Source organism: Theropithecus gelada, chromosome 2 (assembly GCF_003255815.1).
Source record: "Theropithecus gelada isolate Dixy chromosome 2, Tgel_1.0, whole genome shotgun sequence".
Classification (NCBI taxonomy): Eukaryota; Metazoa; Chordata; class Mammalia; order Primates; family Cercopithecidae; genus Theropithecus; species Theropithecus gelada.
This window is the reverse complement of record NC_037669.1, coordinates 34,831,528-34,851,647: the sequence shown is the minus strand read 5'-3', so window position 1 is coordinate 34,851,647 and position 20,120 is coordinate 34,831,528. Positions and strand designations below refer to the sequence as shown.

At 37.0% G+C, this 20,120-nt stretch overlaps 1 pseudogene; it reads right to left on the bottom strand.

Annotated features, from left to right (window-relative positions):
- Positions 1–1,132: 1,132 nt before the first annotated feature.
- Positions 1,133–20,120, bottom strand: part of LOC112618447 — an 88,367-nt pseudogene continuing 69,379 nt past the window's right edge.

Sequence of the window (20,120 nt, the reverse complement as noted above, 5' to 3'; positions counted from 1 at the left end):
GCTTCTGTATGGGTTCTGTGCTGGGTGACAAAAACAATGTAAAAGGAGTGGCAAGAGCAGAAAGCTAGAGAGGCCTAGGGATTGATAATATCTATGATGTCAAATAATTAGATATGATAAGTTTGGCAGGGTGAGAAGGCTGGCAGGAAAGGAGACTATGATTCTAGGTCCAGCAGTGGCAGAATGTACCTTGGGAGACTCCAAGGAGCAGAAACCATGGATCAAAGACAAAATTTTGTTGATCAGCCTGTGGACGGGCTGCTGCTATCACCTTAGTGAAGCTCACCATTTTTGAAATAAATTCTGTGGATTGGGTATTAGGCAAATACTCCTTCAGCTTGTTGTACAGGTTACAGGTGGTTACAGGTGATCCATAACCCTAGATCTGGAGAGGAGGTGGCCATTAACACAATCAGTGCAAAGGCCCTGGCAAAGTCAAGTTGCCCAGAAACAGCTTCAGCAGAATTTCCTGCCTACCAGAGCTTTATTCCTAAAAAAATTTATACTTTAAAAATCTAGGACTTCAACAAAAATAAGATGTCTGGGAATGAAGAAAAGCTTCAGAGTCAGATTGCAATCAAGTTGTGCTACCAGTTAGGTGACACGTGGCATCACAAAAGGAACTTGGAATTTTCGAACCTCACTTCTTTTTTGTATTATATGGTGTTAAAATCCCGTTTGATTTAATTTAAATTTTTTTATTATTATTTAAGACTTTTATTAATGGATGCTTGCAGTTGGTTGACATTTTTGAAAAATCAAGTTGTAAACTTTTATTACAAATTAAAAATGAAGTGCTTAAAAATCTCAACTTGAGAACATATGAACCAATTTCAGAGCTTTTAAAGGCATGTTGAGAAAAACGAACCAAACAAACAACAACAACAACAACAACTTTTGTTATTACCAAAAAGACATGTCTTTAGGTAAAAATAATTTTAAAAACCCCATACTTCATAGATAATGCAGGTAGTTCTGGTTATCTGATCAGTGGGCAAAAAGCAAGCACGCAAGCACTTAAGGTCTTCAGCCCCAATCTTTCCTGCATTCCTTATTGCTGTAATTTCATATTCATTTCTTCTTGTTGGATGACTAAACTGGATGATGGTGCAGATGGTAGACCGGCATTTACTCAACCTTCTTCTGCTTCGGGCACAGAATTCTTGACTGTTGGACCGGCTGCTGTTGTCTCTTTGCCATGTTGTGGTTTAGGGTTTTCTGGGCGTCTACATAGATAACTGGGGTTTTAGCAGCACCAATGTTGAGGTTGCTGCTGATACTGGGTCTCATCTTGATTTTCTTTACCCTCTTCACTGCCCTCCTCTCTAGGATGGCTTTGGCGAGAAGGTTCCCTGAAGAATCATGGTCTATAAACCATACACATATCCTGCCTCACTGGCCTACCTTGTGCTTTTGCACCCCGGTTGATAGCACCCTCTGTCGCTGCTCCCTGCAAGGGAGGGTTAGAATATGGTGGTCGATTTCCGTAGGGTCTCCGCGTGTAGTAAGGCGGGAACCTTCGCCTGCAGCAGGGCCGTCATTGTTGGGCCGAGCCTAAGGGAGCACTCTCCCATCCCTCATTGTTTTCTCCACTCTCACTATTCTGGTAATTCTGCTGGTAATTGCTTGAGGACTACATGGAGAGCATCTATGATGGTTACGGTCAGCTGCATTATATACTGCTATGAACTGGACTCCACAGGAGCCTGTAACATTTGCTGCCTCTGCACCCTTTTCTGCTGCAACATCATCAAACTCCACAGTCTTTCCGTGTCCTACACTGCTAAGGTACTTTCTGGCGTTATTCTTCTGTATGGCATTCTGCTGTACAACTGCATCTTCGTTGGTGCCATTCCCATAGATGAAACCGTTTATTTCTTACATTGAACCATTTTACTGTTCCCCAAATCTTCCTTGCAATGATCTTATCCCCACCAGCAGGCACCGCCTGTGAGGTCGCCCTTACCTGCGCCTCTGCAGGTGGTGCCAGCTTGGGGTTGGCTGCCTGGGCATCTTTGCTCAGGGTTGTGGTTGCTGTGATGGTGACCTGCTGGCTGCAGGATTGTGACTCCTTCTGAGGTGAGGGTAACTAGGCCGGGGGCGGTGTTGGAGCTGCTCAGGGCTCTCTGGGTTCCGCTCTCTGCTCCTGCTAACGATTCAACTCAAGTTTCAATTAAATGATAAAACGTTGTCTAAGTGCCTAGCACAAAATAGGATATAACGGAATATGATTTCCCTTTCTTCCATTCTTTTTTCTCCTTTATAAAGTAAGATTTATAAACAAGATATAAGGTACCTTGTCCTTCTGCTGTTGTAGCTTGTTTCTGAAGAAGCGCAGCACATGTTTTTCAGTGTAGGATGCCCTGGTGACCTAAAGTTCACTCCGTTTCCCTTAGCTCTTACTCACTACTTAGTAGTCACTTAGTAGTGATTGCCCAATCTTAGGAAATGTGGTGTTTTGTTTGTTGTTTGTTTATTTGTTTGTTTAAATGGAGGGCAGGATTTATTTGTGCTTGGAAGGTATTTGGCATTCATACGGATTTTGGCAAGAAACGAGCTTCATCTGAACTCTGTTGTACTCTTATTCATTTTGTTAAAACTGATATTCAAATGATTAGAGTTATATTCAAGTAAGAATAAGGGAAAGTTCTACTATGTAATTTATGTTTGTAGATTTTTGTGAATTGTAAATTAAACTTGGAAGCTCTTGGCTAAAGGATGTGTCTTTTCATTTCAAAGGAAGGAGTTGAAATTCTTATTTTGTTATTAGCATGATTATAGATTAATTCATTCATATTGCCTTTTCAAAACAAAATGAAGACCAGTGATACCCAATTCCAAACATTTCACATTTAAATAAAACGATTTAGAAAGCATGCAACTCAGTTTGCACATATGAACTATGTAAGTACCCCTTTATGTGACAGAAGTTGTAAGTAGGAACTGGAATATAATTTTGTGTTTATCTTCAGGTTTAATTTAGCCTGCCAGAATCTGTAGACTAGTAGAAATTATTACATTTTGTGGTAATTTCCTTTTATATTGACATGATCATGAGATGGGAAACTAGAAGAAATTCAGAATTCCTTCATCTGTGGTTATGCTCTTGATGTGTTGTCATCTTGGAATACCCTTCTTCCCACAACAGAATACTCACTTCCTTTCTCTCCTTTCTCACCTCCCCCAGTTGCACAGAATCACCCTTGGGTCCTAGCCTTCTGCCCAGTAATTGGACCCTATTTTCCAGGTAGGCACATATTGACCTTCAACTGACTTGCTAGTTTTCTAGGTCCACCTCTCTGCTTCTGTTTTTTCAGGCTCTCTTAACCATGTAGTAGTCTTTTCTTCCCTGGATAGTACTGATGCACTGCATGCTGTATGGTTGGCCACCTCCTGCAGTTTGATTCAAAATAGCTTAGTGCCCTGCAGAGAGTAAAACCTGAGGCACAGGACTTTTTGTGTCCCTCTATCATAGTACTTACCTCTTACCTCTTACTGCAATGCATTATATTATTTATGTATATATGCCTTTTAGCATGTATTTATTCTGGCATATTACAAACTCACTAAAGCAGATACAAAATTATTTTCTATGTGTATGTGTCTCATAGAGGACAGTACACCTTTTACCAATTAGGTGCTTAATAAATGTTTTTCTGAGTGAATGTACTTCCAGCAAGTTGGAAAGAGCATTGTATTGTTTATCCTGGTTTTTGTTTATTTCTTTGTTTCTAAGCAGAAGTTTTTATAAGAAGATAGATCTAAAGTTCTCAGAATCCTAAACAATATTGCACCATCTTTTTCTTGAAATTTACAGCACATTTCTCATTGCTTAATCCTCAAATTTGAAATTATTTTTAACATACCATTCACAAAATTATCACACTCACCTGAAGTGCAGATGTAAACAAGCTTCTTATCTCTGTAGATAAGACAACATCAGATGTCAGTTGATGATTTGCTTGAGATTGTATGTGGGAGTCTACATTTTTAATTTTTTTGCACTTGTGTGAAAGGCATAATATATCTCTCCTGAAATATTTTCTTTGGGCCTGAGATCTGAGGAATTTGCCAAATCTATTTTTTAGAAATTGTACAAGAATCTTTCAATTATTGAAGAGCCTAGAAATAAGGTTATGTAGTTTTAGAATTTTGCGTCTCGAAAGCAGAAACCATCTGTTCTAGCCTCACATTTCACATGAGTAAACTGAAGCCTAGATAGGTGAAGGGACCTGTCCAAAGTCTCATAGTTGCTTAATGGTGGAACCATACTTTTTGATAGTTAATTGAGGGTGTTTTTCACTATAACCTAATAGTGTTACATCCAGGGGTATACCAAAGGAAAAAATAATTTAATGAAATTGTTTAAAATTATAGATTTCTTGCAGAGATTATATTCTTACTGAGTTTTAAATAAGATTTTTTCCTTGCTGTTTGAGGTTACCATGTCCTATAATGCATCAAGTCTGAAAATGCATTTATAAAATAGAGAGATATGGACTCCACTTTTTCTATAACGTGAATGTGCTTTAGCTTCAGGGTTTTAAAAAAATTTTATATTTGGGTGTGTGCTTATTTTTAATTTAGAAAATATAATTTGGTTGGGAACTTAATTATTACCAGTTCTTGAGAGAGTTCCTCAATCTTTGAGATGTGGTATGCGTTAGTGTAAATCTTGGCATAACTGCGGACATAAATTCTTCAATTGTTTTTTCCTTCTTTGGTTCTGGGATCTGATGAAGAGTGTTGGTTTTGAAACTTTTGAGGCCAGGCATGGTGGCTCATGCCTGTTGCAAAAATCTGAGACAGGTCTCGGTCAATTTAGGAAGTTTATTTTGTCAAAGTTAAGGACGCCTGCCGGTGACACAGTCTCAGGAGGTCCTGATAACATGTGCCCAAGATGATCGGAGCATAGCTTGGTTTTACACATTTTAGGCAGGCATGAGACATCAATCAACATATGTAAGATGAACACTGGTTTGGTTCGTAAAGGCAGGACAACTCGAAGCAAAAGCAAGACAACTCCAAGTGGGAGGGGGCTTCCAGGCCATTGGTAGATTAGAGACAAATGGTTGCATTCTTGAGTTTCTGATTAGCCTTGCCAAAGAGGCAATGAGATATGCATTTATCTTAGCGAGCAGAGGGATGACTTTGATAGAACGGGAGGCAGGTTTGCCCTAAGCAGTTCCCAGCTTGAGTTTTCCCTTTAGCATAGTGATTTTGGACCCCAAGATTTATTTTCCTTTCACACTGTAATCCCAGCACTTTGGGAGGCCAAGCAGGGAGGATTGATTGAGCCCCCAGAAGTTCAAGACCAGTCTGGGCAACACAGTGAGACCCTGTGTCTACAAAAAACAAAATAGAAAATTAGCCAGGTGTGGTGGTATATGCGTGTAGTCCCAGCTACTCAGGAGGCTAGCGTTTGAAACTGCAGTGAGCTATGATCGTGTCACTGCACTCCAGCCTGGGTGACAAAGCCTGGGTGACAGATTGATTGTTAGACAATACGAACTATTTACTAACATTTTTTCTACTTCCAAAACTTTCTGTTATATATAAATTTTGCTTGCATTCTTACCTATTCGATGGTACATATTTCTGTAAATGTACTTACTACCTACGTTATTGCCTCTTCATCTGCCTTTGTTCAGCCCTCTCCCAGAAGCCAGGGACATGTTTCTTGTTTTTTTTTTTTTTTTATTATTATTCAAGTTTTATTTGTATCTCTTGGTACTTTTTTAGACTCTTCTGTTGTCTGTTTCTCTGTAACCTTCTGTTCTCAGGATTAATAATGATACAAGAATTTTGCTTCTTGTGTGGAGAAATAAACATCCAATCAAACAACCGGCCTGCAAATAGTAGCTATAAACTCTGAACAAAAACAAAAAATAAAAGCAAAACATAACAAAACACAATACAGCTATTTAAAGGTTTTGGAGAATGGATGAGACTAGAGAAATAGTTCAAAATAGGTTCAAACTTTGTATTAAGCCAATGTCATGAGGTGAAGTGAGTTTCACATTTCTGAGGCTTTTTCTGAGGGCATCTCCAATTGTAGTGGCAACTTGGGACAATTAAACTCCAAGAGAAAGCCCATTGCTTTCTCTGTAGGCTATAGGAACTCTGGGAAGGAACAGGGATGTCAGAGAATGAGGAAGAACATAGGAAAGTAAAGAGACAGAGACGAGAAATTGTGTGTATAAATTCTGGCTTAAGTCTTTGGCTGACCCCTGAACTGCACATGCACAGGGCAGACTGAAATCAATCCAAACTGAGATCCAAAAAGCACAAATTTTTCAATATGAGATTAGCCAAATTAATGTCCTGTGAAAACAAAGATAGTAGCACTCTTTGGCTCAATGTGACACTATCTGGAGTATCCACAATTAACATTGACAATGTCTAAGTTAAAACCCATAATTGGCTGGGTGCGATGGCTCACGCCTGAAATCCCAGCACTTTGGGAGGCCAAGGTGGGTGGATCACAAGGTCAGGAGATCGAGACCATCCTGCCTAACATGGTGAAACCATGTCTCTACTAAAAATACAAAAATTTAGCCGAATGTGGTGGCAGGCACCTTTAGTTCCAGCTACTCGGGAGGCTGAGGCAGGAGAATTGTGTGAACCCAGGAGGCAGAGGTTGCAGTGAACCAAGATCGTGCCACTGCACTCCAGCCTGGCAACAGAGCGAGACTCCATCTTAAAACAAAACAAAACAAAAACAAGCAAACAAAAAACCCCATAATTACTTCAACCCAGTAAAATGTTACCCTTTCTTAAGGATAAAGAAAATCAACAGATGGCAATCTTAAAATCACCCACATGTTGGAATTACTAGGCAAGAAAATTAAAGCAGGTATTAAAACTGCACTTTAAGAGATGAAAGGGAATATGGTTGAAATGAACAAAAAGATAGGAAATCTCAGCAGAGAAATAAGAAATTATTAAAAGAACCAAATGGGCCAGGCGCGGTGACTCACACCTGTAATCTCAGCACTTTGGGAGGCTGAGGGGGTGGATCACAAAGTCAAGAGATTGAGACCATCCTGGCTAACGTGGTGAAACCCCATCTCTACTAAAAATACAAAAATTAGCCGGGTGTGGTGGCGGGCACCTGTAGTCCCAGCTACTTGGGAGACTGAGGCAGGAGAATTGCTTGAACCCAGGAGGCAGAGGTTGCAGTGAGTCGAGATGGTGCCAGTGCACTCTAGTCTGGCGACAGAACGAGACTCCATATCAAAAAAAAAAAAAAAAAGAAAGAAAGAAAGAAATTTTAAAACAGAGAAATGTATTATATTAAATAAATAAATTAGTAGGATTAACAGTATAATGGAGGAGGGGTTTAATCTAAAAAGGAGTGAGAAAAAAGAGTGGACAAAAAATAAGCAGAATCTCATAAACCAGAAGTACAATTTTATTTATTTTTTACTTAAAAATATTTAATTGACAAAGGTTGTATATAGTGAAAGTGTGCATTGTGATTTTTTATGCATACATATCTTAGTGATTATCACAATCAAATTAATTCGCACATTCTTCACCACCCATTCTGTACATTAGATCCCTGGAACTTGTTCAGCTTATAACTGAAAGGTTGCACCCTTGAATCAACGTCTCCTTATTTTCTCCACCACCATTCCCTGGCAATCATCACTCTTTCTGTTGCAATGAGATTCACCTTTGTATATGATTTTATATAAGCGAGATCACAGACTATTTGCCTTTCTATATCTTGCTTATTTTACTTAGTATAATGTCTTACAGGTTAATCCATGTTGTTGAAAATGACAGGTTTGTTTGTTTTTTTATGGCAGAATAATATTTCATTGTGTATATGTACCACATTTTCTTTATTCATTTATCCAATTTACCCATTGATGGATACTTAGGTAGTTTCCATCTTTTGGATATTATGAATAATGCTGCAATAAGTATGAGGGTACAGATATCTCTTAAAGATACTGATTTCATTTCCTTTGGATATAAACCCAGCAGTGGGCTTGCTGGATCATATGATTATTCTATTTTGAATTTTTTTAGGAAACTCCATACTATTCTCCATAATGGCAAAACCAATTTACATTCCCACCTACAGTGGACAAGTGTTTTCTTTTCTCCACATTCTTGCAGATAGTTATCTCTTAGCCCTTCTGACAGGCATGACGTGATATCTCACTGTAGTTTTGATGTACATTTCCCTGATGATTATTGATGTTGAGCACTTTTTAATATACTTCTTGCCCATTTGTTTGTATGCCTTCTTTGGGAAAATGTCTATTCAGGCCTTTTTCTCATTTTTAAATTGAGTTATTGTTATTTTTTTTTGCCATTGAGTTGTGTGAGTTCTACATACATTTTGAGTATCAACTCTTCATCAGATATATAGTTGCAAATATTTTCTCCCATTCAGTAGGTTGCCTTCTCAGTTTTTGTTTCCTTTGCTGTGCAAAAGGTTTTTAGTTTGTTGTAGTTACTACTTTTTTAATTTTTGCTTTTGTTACCTGTGCTTTTCGTGTCAATATCCAAAAACTCTTTGCCAAAACCAGTGTCAAGAAGCTTTGTTTTACAGTTTTGGATCTTACATTTAAATCTTTAATTCATTTTGAGTTAATTTTTGTGTACAATGCAAGACAAGGATCCAGTTTTATTCTTTTGTATTTGAGTATCCAGTTTCCCAAAAACCACTTATTGAAGAGAATTTCCTTTCCTTATGGTGTATAGTTGGAGCCCTTGCCAAAGATTAGTTAACCGTAGATGTGTGCATTTATTTCTAGGCTTTCTATTCTATTCCATTGACCTAGGTGTCTGTTTTTATGCCAGTACCAAACTATTTTGATTACTATAGCTTCATAAGACAAATTGAAATCACGGAGTGTGATGCCTCCAGCTTTGTTCCTTTTCAAGATTGCTACGGCTGTGTGTGATCTTTTGTGGCTAACAAATTTCAGAATTTTGTCTATTTCTGTAAAAAATATCATTTTAATATTGATAGATTGCATTGAATCTGAAAATGCTTTAGGTAGCATGGGCATTTTAAAAACAGCAGTTCTTTCAATTCACGAACATGCAATATTTTTACACTTGTTTTTGTCCTCAGTTTCTTTCATCAGTGTCTTAGAGTTTTCGGTGTATAAATCCTTCATCAACTTGGTTAAATTTATTTCTTAGTATTTGATTGTATTTGATACTATTGTAAGTGGAATTGTTTTATAATTTGGATATCTGTCCCCACACACCTCATGTTGAAATTTGATCCCAGTGTTAGCGGTCAGGCCTAAGGGGAGGTAGTTTCCTCATAAGTGGTTTGGTGTCCTCCTTGATGTATTGAGTGATTTCTTGCTCTATTGGTTCCCATGAGAGCTGATTGTTAAAAAGAGCCTGTCAGCTGCCTCTTCTTTCTCTCTTGCCTTGTAATCTCCACACACTGGCTTCACTTTACCTTCTGCCATGAGTGGAAGCAGCCTGAGCTCTCACCAGGAGCTGGTGCCATGCTTCTTGTACAGCCAGAAAAGCTATGAGCCAAATAAATTTTTTCTCTTTATAAATTACCCAGCCTTAGGTATTCTTTTATAGCAATGCCCACAGACTAAGATGGATAGTTTTCTTAATTTCTTAGCGAGTTCTTTGTTAATATATGGAACTGCAACTGCTTTTTGTATGTTTATATTCTATCCTGAAACTATTGGGTTCATATATCAGTTTTAAAAGTTTTTTTTTTTTTTTTTTCCCCCCTGGAGTCTTTAGGGTTTTTCTACATATAAGATTATGTCATCTATAAACAGAGGCAATTTAACTTCTTCCTTTCCCATTTTTTTCTTGCCTAATTGGCCTGGCTAAGAGTTCCAATACTATGTTTAATAGAAATAGTGAGAGTGAGTATGTGTTCTCATTCCCAATCTTAGAGGAAATGCTTTCAGCTTTTCACCACTGAATATGATGTTATCTATGGGATTATTATATATGATCTTTATTATGTTGAGGTACGTTCCTTCTGTACCAAATTTTTTGAGGCTTTTTATCAAGAAAGCATTAATTTTTGTCAAGCACTTTTCCCACACTGTTAAGACGATCGTCATATGATTTTTATCCTTCATTTTGTTAATATGATGTATCACATTTGTTGATTTGTGTATGTTGAATCATCCTTGCATCCCAGGGATAAATCCCACCTGATCATGGTGTATGATCCTTTTAGTGTGCTATTGAATTTGATTTGGTGGTATTTTGTTGAAGACTTTTGTATCTATATTCATCTGAGATATTGCTCTGTAATTTTCTTTTCTTGTAGCACTGTTGTCCAGCTTTGGTATGAGGGCAGTGCTGGCCTTGACATGAGTTAGGGAGTGTGTCATTCTTGTAAACATTTTGGAACTGTTTGAGAGGGATGGGCATTAACTTTTTAAAGCTTGGTAGAATCTGTTCATCAAGACATCTAGTTCTTTTGCCAGGCACGGTGGCTCACGCCTGTAAGCCCAGCAATCTGGGAGGCCTAGATAAGCAGATCACCTGAATTCTGGAGGTCAAGACCAGCCTTGCCAACACAGTGAAACCCCATCTCTACTAAAAATACAAAAACTAACCGGGTATAGTGGTGGGTGCCTGTAATCCCAGCTACTTGGGAAGCTGAGGCAGGAGAATCACTTGAACTCGGGAGATGGAGGTTGCCGTGAGCCAAGGACACTATGGCACTGCAGCCTGGGTGACAGAGCAAGACTTTGTCTCAAAAAATAAGACATTTAGTCCTGGGCTTTTCTTTGATGGGAGCACATTTTATTACTGATTCAATCTCCTTACTTGCTATTGATCTATTCAGAATTTTATTTTTTATGATGCAGTCTTGGCATCTTGTATGTTTCTAGGAACTTACTTTTTTATTAAGCTATCTAATCTGTTGGAATATAATTGTTCAATATAGTCTTTTTTATAATTCCATGTGTTTCTGTTCTGTCATTTTAATGTATCCATTTTCCATTACAAAATTTTAAATTTGAGTCTTCTTTCTTTTTTTTTCTTGGGTAATCTAGCTAAAGAGTTATCTATCTTCAAAAAAACGAACTCTTAGGTTTACTGATCTTTTCTATTATTTTTCTATTTTCTATTTCATTTATTTCTGGTCTAATTTTTAATATAGCCTTATTGCTGATGACTTTGTGCACTTTGTTCTTTTTTTAATTTTTGAGGTGTGAAGTTAAGTTGTTTGAGATTTTTCTTCTTTTATTAATGTAGGTATTCATTGTTATGTACTTCCCTCTTGTTGTGTGCCCATTTTCATTTGTTTAAAGAAATTCAGGATTTTGGTTTTGATTTCTTCTTTTACACATTGGCTATTAAGGAGTGTATTATTTAATTGCCACATATTTGTGATTTTTTTCACTTTTATTTTTTCATTTTTAATTTCTTCTTTTATTGATTTCTAATTTTATATTGTAGTCAGAAAAGATACTTGAGATAATTTTAGTTTTTTCTAAATTTGTTAAGATTTGTTCTGTGGCCCAACATCTGATCTATTTGGAGACTGTTCCATGTGCACTTGAGAAAAATGTATATTCTACTGCTGTTAGATGGAATGTTCTATATATGTCTGTTAGGTCTATTTGGTCTGTAGTACTTTTAAAGACCACTGTTTCCCTAGTGATTTGCTGTCTATATGATCTATCCATTTTTGAAAGTGGGATATTGAAGTCTTTTAATATTATTTTACTGCTGTCTATTTTTCCCTTCTGTTCTGTTAACATTTAATTTATATATTTAGGTTCTCTAATGTTGAGTGCATGTATTATGTGCAATTTTTTATATCCTCTTAATGAATTGACCACTTTATTATCATTTAATGACCTTCTTTATGTCTTCTGATAGATTTTGACTGAGTCTGTTTTGTCTGATGTTAACTATAGCCACTCCTTTTCTCCTTTGGTTATCATTTGAATGGATTATCTTTTCTCATGTCTTCACTTTTTGGGTATGTATCCTTTTGGCTAAAGTGAACCTCTTATAGACAGCATATTGTTGGATTTTACATATTTTTTTTCTGTTGAGCCAGTCTTTGTATTTTGATTGGAGAATTTAATCCATTAACATTTAAAATAATTACTGACAAATACTGACTGTTTTGTAGTTCTTTTTTTTTTTTTTTTTTTTTTTTTTTTTTGGGTTTTTCTTTTTTTCCCAGGCTGGAGTGCAATGGCATGATCTTGGCTCACTGCAACCTCCACCTTCCAGGTTCAAGCGATTCTCCTGCCTCAGCCTCCCAAGTAGCTGGGATTATAGGCGCCTGCCACCGCGCCTGGCTAATTTTATATTTTTAGTAGAGACGGGGTTTCACCATCTTGGCCAGGATGGTCTCGAACTCTTGACCTCATATTGCACTCACCTTGGCCTCCCAAAGTGCTGGGATTACAGGCGCGCGCTACCACGGCTGGCCTGTTTTGTAGTTCTTTTGTTTCTTTCTTCCAATCTTGCTGTCTTCTTTTGTATTTTATTGAATTTTTGCTTTGATTCATGTTTTTTGTGTCTACTAGAAGTTTTTTCCTTGTGGTTACCTTGAGGCATATATAACACATCTTATAGTGACAACCATCAAATTTAAACTGATAACTTAATTTCCATTGCATACAAAACCTCTATACCTTGCTTTTCCCCCAGCCCCCCCCACTTTATTTATATAACATTTTATACATTTTTATATTGTGTATCCATTAATAAATATTCTAGCTGTAGTTGTTTTTGATACTTTTTGTATTTTATCTTTTATACTAGACTTAAAAGTGATTTACAGGAGAGAAATTGTCCATCCCAGTGGTTGGAACTCAGGAATCCACAAACTTCACCACTATGAGCTAAAATTCTCTGGGGTCCTAAATAAACTTTAAGGCAGTCTGAGCCACAAGGACTGCAACTCCTAGGAAAGTCCTAGTGCTCTGCTAGGCTTGGAGTCAGTGGATGTGAGGGTCATATGACCTAGTGAGACACCAGACATGGTAGCCAAGGGAGGGCTTCTGCCACCCCTCCTCTCACCCCAAGCAATGCAACTGGTAGCTCTGAAAGAGACTCCTTTCTTCTACTTGAGGAGAGGAGTGAAGAGTAAACAGGACTTTGTCTTGCAACTTGGATCCCACTCAGCCACAGTAGGATAGGGCACAAAGTAGAGTCTTGAAGCACCCATTTTAGGCACTAGCTCCCAGATAACATTTCTAGACATACCCTGGGCTAGAATGGAATGTGCTGCCTTGAAGAGAAGGACTCAGCCCTGGCAGGATTCATCACCTGCTGACTAAAGAGCCTCTGGGCCTTGCCTAATCAGCAGCAATATCCAGGCAGTACCTGTCATGGGCACTGAGTGAGACTCTGAAACATGCTGGCTTCCGGTGTGATCCAGCACATTCCCAGCTGTGGTGGCTACGGGGAGACACTACTGCTTGAGAAAAACAGATGGGAGAGAAAAGGGGACTTTGTCTTGCAGCTTAGATACTAGCTTGGCCATAGTGTTGTAGAGCAGGAAGTGGGCTCTTGGGGTCCCCGAATCCAGGACTTGGTTCTTGAATGGCATTTTGGGACTTCCCCTAGGCTAGAGGGGAGCTCACCACCTGCATGAGTCCCAGGCCTGGCAGCATTCACCACAAGCTGACTGAAGAACCTTTGGGTCTTGAATGAACATTGACAGTAGCCTGTTAGTACTCCCCATGGGCCTGTGGCAGTGGTGTCCAAGGGAAGAGACTTCTATGCTTGTGGAAAAGACTTGTCTTGTGGCTTGGGTGCCAGCTCAGCTGCAGTAAAATAGAGCACCAAGTAGATTCTTAAAGGTTCTTACTCCAGGCCCTGAATCTTAGAGGGAACCTCTGGAACCATCTGGGGCTGGGGGAATTCGGTGCCATGCAAAAAAGGACACAGGCCTGGCTGGTATTGGTAACCGATAACTGTAGAACCCCAGGGCCTTGAGTGAATGTAGGTAGCAGCCAAATAGTGATTATAGCAGGCCTTCTGCAAGATCCAGTGCTGTGCTGGCCTCAGATCAGACCCAGCAAAGTCTCAGTGGTGATGGCCACAGGGGAACTTGTATTATGTCTCCCCCAGCTCAGCACCAGGTAGCTAAGCACACACACACACAGAGACTCTGTTTGGGAGAAAGTAATGGAAGAGAACAAAAGTCTCTGCCTAGTAATCCAGAGAATTCTTCCAGATCTTGTACAAGGCCACCAATGTGGTAATTCTATGAGTCTATAAGATCCTCAGTGTAACTGACCCTGGAGTGCCCCCATTGTAGACATAGCTGCATTGACCAAAAATTTAGTCACAATAAACAAGTCCCTTAGCATACCTAGAACACCTTCCCAAGAAGAATGGGTACAAACAAGTCCAGACCACCAAGAATACAATAAATACCTACTTCTTCAATGTCTAGACATTAACGGACATCCATAAGCATCAAGACCATCCAGGAAAACATGACCTCATCAAGCAATCTAAATAAGGCACCAAGGATCAATCTCAGAGAGACAGAGATAATGTGACCTTTTAGACAGAATTATTGAGGAAACTCAGTAAAATTCAAGATAACATAGAGAAGGAATTTGAATCCTATCAGATGAATTTAACAAATAGATTGACACAATTTTTAAGAATCAAGCAGAAATTCTGAAGGTGAAAAATGAAGTTGACACACTGAAGAATGCAGCAGCCTCTTAACAGGAGAACTGATCAAACAAGAAAGAATTAGTGAGCTTGAAGATGGGCTGTTTGAAAACATATTTAGGAGACAGAAGGACAGAATAAAAAAGAATGAAGCATGTCTACAAGATACTCAAAAGGGCAACAGTTATTTGTCTTAAAATTGAGGCAAAGAGAGAGAGAGGTAGACAGTTTGTTCTGAGGACAATATCAGAGAACTTCACAAACCTAGAGAAAGATATAATTATTCAAGCACAAAGAAGGTTAAAGAACACCAAGCACATTTAATCTAAAGAAGACTATCTCAAAGCATTTAATAGTCAAATTCCCAAAAGCAAATATAAGGAAAGAACCCTAAAACCAGAAAGAGAAAAGAAATAAATAACATACAGCAGAGCATTTGGCATCAGACTTTTCAGTGGAAACCTTACAGCCCAGGGAAAAGTAGCATGACATATTTAAAGTGCTGAAGGAATAAACTCTTACCCTATAATAATATACCTGGTGAAAATATCCTTCAGACATGAGGGAGAAATAAAGACTTACCCAGACAAATAAAAGCTGAGGAATTTCATCAATATCAGACCTGTTCTACAACAAATGCTAAAGGAAGTACCTCAATTAGAAAGGAAGGGATGTTAATGAGCAAAAAGAAATCATCTGAAGGTACAAAACTCGCAGTAAAGGTAATAATATTATTGCATAATAGTACTAGCACTTTGTACATATTATGTACATAGAAAAACAGAACATTATAATAATGTAATCATATTTGTAAGTATACTTGAAATATACTGATATCATACAGTACAATTTCAAGACTAAAACTATAAGAAGAGATAAAGAAGGTCACTATATAATTATAAAGGGGTCAATTTAGCAAAAGGATATAACAACTGTAAGTAAATATACACCCAACACTGAAGCACCCAGATATATAAAGCAAATATTATCAGAGCTAAATAGAGAGATAGACCCCAGTACAATAATAGCTGAAAACTTCAACATCCCACTTTCAGCAATGAACAGATCATCCATACAGAGAATCAGCAAAGAAACATTGGACTTAATCCACACTATAGACTGAATGGACCTAATATATATTTACAGAACATTTCATCCAATGGCTGCAAAACACACATTTTTCTCCTTAGCACATGGATCATTCTCAAGGATAGATCATACCTAAGACTACAAAATAAGCCTTAAAATATTCAAAAATTTGAAATAATATCAAATATCTTCTCTGATCACCATGAAATAAAACTAGAAATTAATAATGAAGAATTGTGGAAACTATACAGATATATGGAGATTAAACAGTATACTCCTGAATGATCAGTTGGTCAATTAAGAAATTATGAAGGAAATTTTAAAAGTTTTTTGAAATAAATGATAATGGAAGCAGAACATATCAAAACTAAGAGGAAAGTTTGTAGTGATAAGTGCCTACATCAAGAGAGTAGAAAAACTTTCAATAAAAAACCCCAACAATTCATCTTAGAGAACTAGAGAAGCAAGAGCAAACCAAACTCAAAATCAGTAGAAGAAAAGAAATAATAAAGATCAGTGCCGAAATAAATGCAATGGAAATGAAGAAAATAATACAAAAGAACAATGAAATAAAAAGTTGGTTTTTTGAAAAGATAAACTCGACAGACATTTAGCAAGACTAAGAAAAAAAGATAGAAAATCCAAATAAATAAAATTGAAAAATGTTACCTTACAATTGATACTGCAAAAATTCGAGAGACCTTTAGAAGCTACTATAAGCAACTATTAATACATGTAAATAAATTGGAAAACCTAGAAAAAAATGAACAAATTCCTAGACATATACAACCTATCAGGATTGAACCATGATTCCAATACCAGCACAGACCAGTAACAAGTAATGAGATGGTAGTTGTAATAAAAAGTCCTTCAGCAAAGGAAACCCTGGGACCTGATGGCTTTACTGCTGAATTTTACCAAACATTTAAAGAACTAATGCCAATTCTACTCAATCTATTCTGAAAAAATAGAAGAGGAGGGAATGTGACCACCTTCTGTGAGGCCAGTATCATCCTGATAGCAAAACCAAAGACACATTAAAAAAAAAAAAAAAGAAAGAAAGAAAGAAAAGAAAAACACAGGCCCCTATCCCTGATGAACATTGATGTAAAAATCCACAACAAAATGCTAGTAACCCAAATTCAACAACACATTAAAAAGATCATCATGACCAAGTGGGATTTATCCCAGACCTCAAGGATTATTCAGCACATGCAAATCAATCAATATAATACCGCATATCAACTGATTGAAGGACAAGAACCATACGATTGTTTCAAATGATGCTGGAAAAAAACATTTGTTAAGATTCAATATCCCCTCATGATTAAAAAAAATAACTCTCAAAAAACTGGGTATAAAAGTAACGTATCTCAACATAATAAATGCCACATACAACAGACCCACAGCTAGTATTGTGCTGAGTGGGGAAAAACTGAAAGTCTTTACCTTAAGATCCGGAACATGACAAGGATGCTCACTTTCATCACTGTTATTCAACATAGTACTAGAAGTCGTAGCTAGTACAATTAGAGAAGAGAAAGAAATAATGTTCATCCAAATTGGAAAGCAATAAGTCCAATTTTCCGTGTTGGCAAATGAGATGATCTTATATTTGAAGACTTCACCAGAAAACTATTAGAACTGATCAATAAATTCAGTAAATTTGCAGCATACAAAATCAACATACAAAAATCAGTAACATTTTTATGTGCCAATAGTGAAAATCTGAAAAAGAAATTTAAAAAGTAATTCAATTTATAGTAGTTACAGATAAAATTAAATACCTAGGAAATAACTGAAGAAGAGAAAGATCTCTACAATAAAATCTATAAAAGATTGTTGCAAGACATTGAAAGGGACACACAAAAAAATGGAAAGATATTCCATGTTCATGGATTGGAAGAATCAATATTGTTAAAATGCCCATACTACCCAAAGCAGTCTACAGATTCAATGTAATCTCTATCAAAATACCGATTACATTCTTCACAGAAATAGAAAATACAATTATAAAATTTGTGGCAAACCACAAAAGACCCACAATAGCCAAAGCGATCCTGAGCAAAAAGAACAAAACTAGGAATATCACCTGAGTTCAAATTATACTACAGGGCTATAGTAACCAAAAGAGCATGGTACTGGCATACAAACAGTGCATATAGCAATGGAACAAAATTGAGAACCCAGAAGCAAATTCATACATTTACAGTGAACTCATTTTCAACACAGGTGGCAAGAACATACATTGGGGAAAGGGCAGTCTCATCAATAAATGGTGCTGGGAAAACTGAGTTCCCATATGCAGAAGACTGAAACTAGACCCTTCTCTCTCATTATACACAAAAATCAAGTCAACGTGAATTAAAGACTTAAGTCTAATACCTCAAACTATGAAAATGCTGGGGGGAAAAGAAAAAAACACCGAGGAAACTTTCCAAGACATTTGACTGGGCAAATATTTCTTGATTAATACTCCATAAGTGCAAGCAGCCAAAGCAAAAATGGACATATGGGATCACATCAAACTAAAAAGCTTCTGCACAGCAAAGGAAACCATCAACAAAGTGAAGAGACAACCCACAGAATGAGAGAAAGTGTTTGCGAACTATCCATCTGACAGTGATTAACAACCAGAATATATAAGGAGTTCAGACAACTATATACAAAATAATCCAATAATGCAAATACAAAATAGGAAAAAGATTTGAATAGACTTTTCCCACAAGAAGACACACAAATCATAAACTGGTATATGAAAAAGTGCTCAACATCATTGATCATCAGAGAAATGCAAATCAAAATTACATTGAGATATCATCTAACCCCCATTAAAATGACTTTCATCCAAAAGACAAGCAATAATGGATGATGTTGAGGATATGGAGAAAAGAGAATCTTGGTACACTGTTGGTGGAAATGTAAATGAGTATAGGTACTATGGAGAACAGCCAGGAGGTTCTTCAGAAAACTAAAAACAGATCTACCATATGGTTCAGCAATCTGACTGCTAGATACATACTCAAAACAAAGGAAATCAGTTTATTGAAGATATATATGCACTTTCATGTTTATTGCAGCACAAGTTACAATAGCTAAGATTTGGTAGCAACCTAAGTGTCCATTAACAGAAGAATGGATAAAGAAAGTATGGCCCATATATGCAATGGAGTACTATTCAGCCATAAAAAAGAATGAGGTTCTGTCATTTGTAACAACAGACCAGGCACAGAAAGACAAACTTGTCACATACTTCTGGGAGCTAAAAATTAAAACAATTGAGCCCACAGAGATAGAGAGTAGAATGAATGACAGTTACCAGAGGTTGGGAAGGGTAATTGGGGAGTAGGAGCTGGATAAGTGGGGATGGTTAAAGAGTACAAAACGATAGCTAGAAAGTCACCCAACAGCGTGACTAGTCAAAAATAATTTAATTGCGTATTTTAAAATAACTAAAAGAGTATAGTTGGATTGTTTGTAACACAAAGCATAAATGCTTGAGGTGATGGATACTCCGTTTGCCTTTATGTGATTATTAGGCATTATATGCCTATATCAAAATATCTCATGTACCCCGTAAATATATATACTTACTATGTATCCAAAAATATTAAAATAAAAAGTTAAAAAATATACCTAATAACAAATAATAGAGAGATAAATAACCCAATTAAAAAGTGATGTGCATACCACCATTTCAGTATTAGAGTATTCTGAATTTGGCTATATATTTATTTTTACCAGTAAGTTTTATTGTTTCACATAATTTTATTTTATCATCTAGTATCCTTTTATTTCCACTCCAAGAGCTTTCTTTAGCATTTCTTTTAAGTCTTGTGATGATGACCTCCCTCAGTTTTCCTTTGTCTGGTTATGTCATTATCCCTCCTTCATTTTTGAAAGACAGCTTTTGTGGATATACTGTTTTTATTTGGCAGGTGTTTTTCTTTTAGCGTTTTGAATCTATTATTCCATTCCCTCCTGGCTTACAAGGTTTTTGTTGAGAAATCCACTGATAGTCTTTTGGATGTTTACTTACATGGGACAAGGCTCTTTTCTTTCACTACTTTAAAGATTGCTGTTTGTCTTTCACTTTTGACAATTTGGTTATAGTATGTCTTAGAGCGTTGTTGGAAGCCTTTATGCTGCTTGAATCTGAATGTCCATATGCCTCCCAGAATTTGGAAACTTTTCTGCTAATATTTCTTTATATTAGTTTTTGTCCTCTTACTCTTTCTTTCTTCTCTGGGAATTCCTAATTCATATGTTTGTACACGTGGTATTGTCCCATTGGTTCCTCATACTTTCATCACTCTTTTTCAGTCTTTTTCTTGTTTTTGTTCCTCTAGGTGGGTAATTTTAAATTACCTGTCATCATGTTCACCAATTCTTTTTCTGTATGA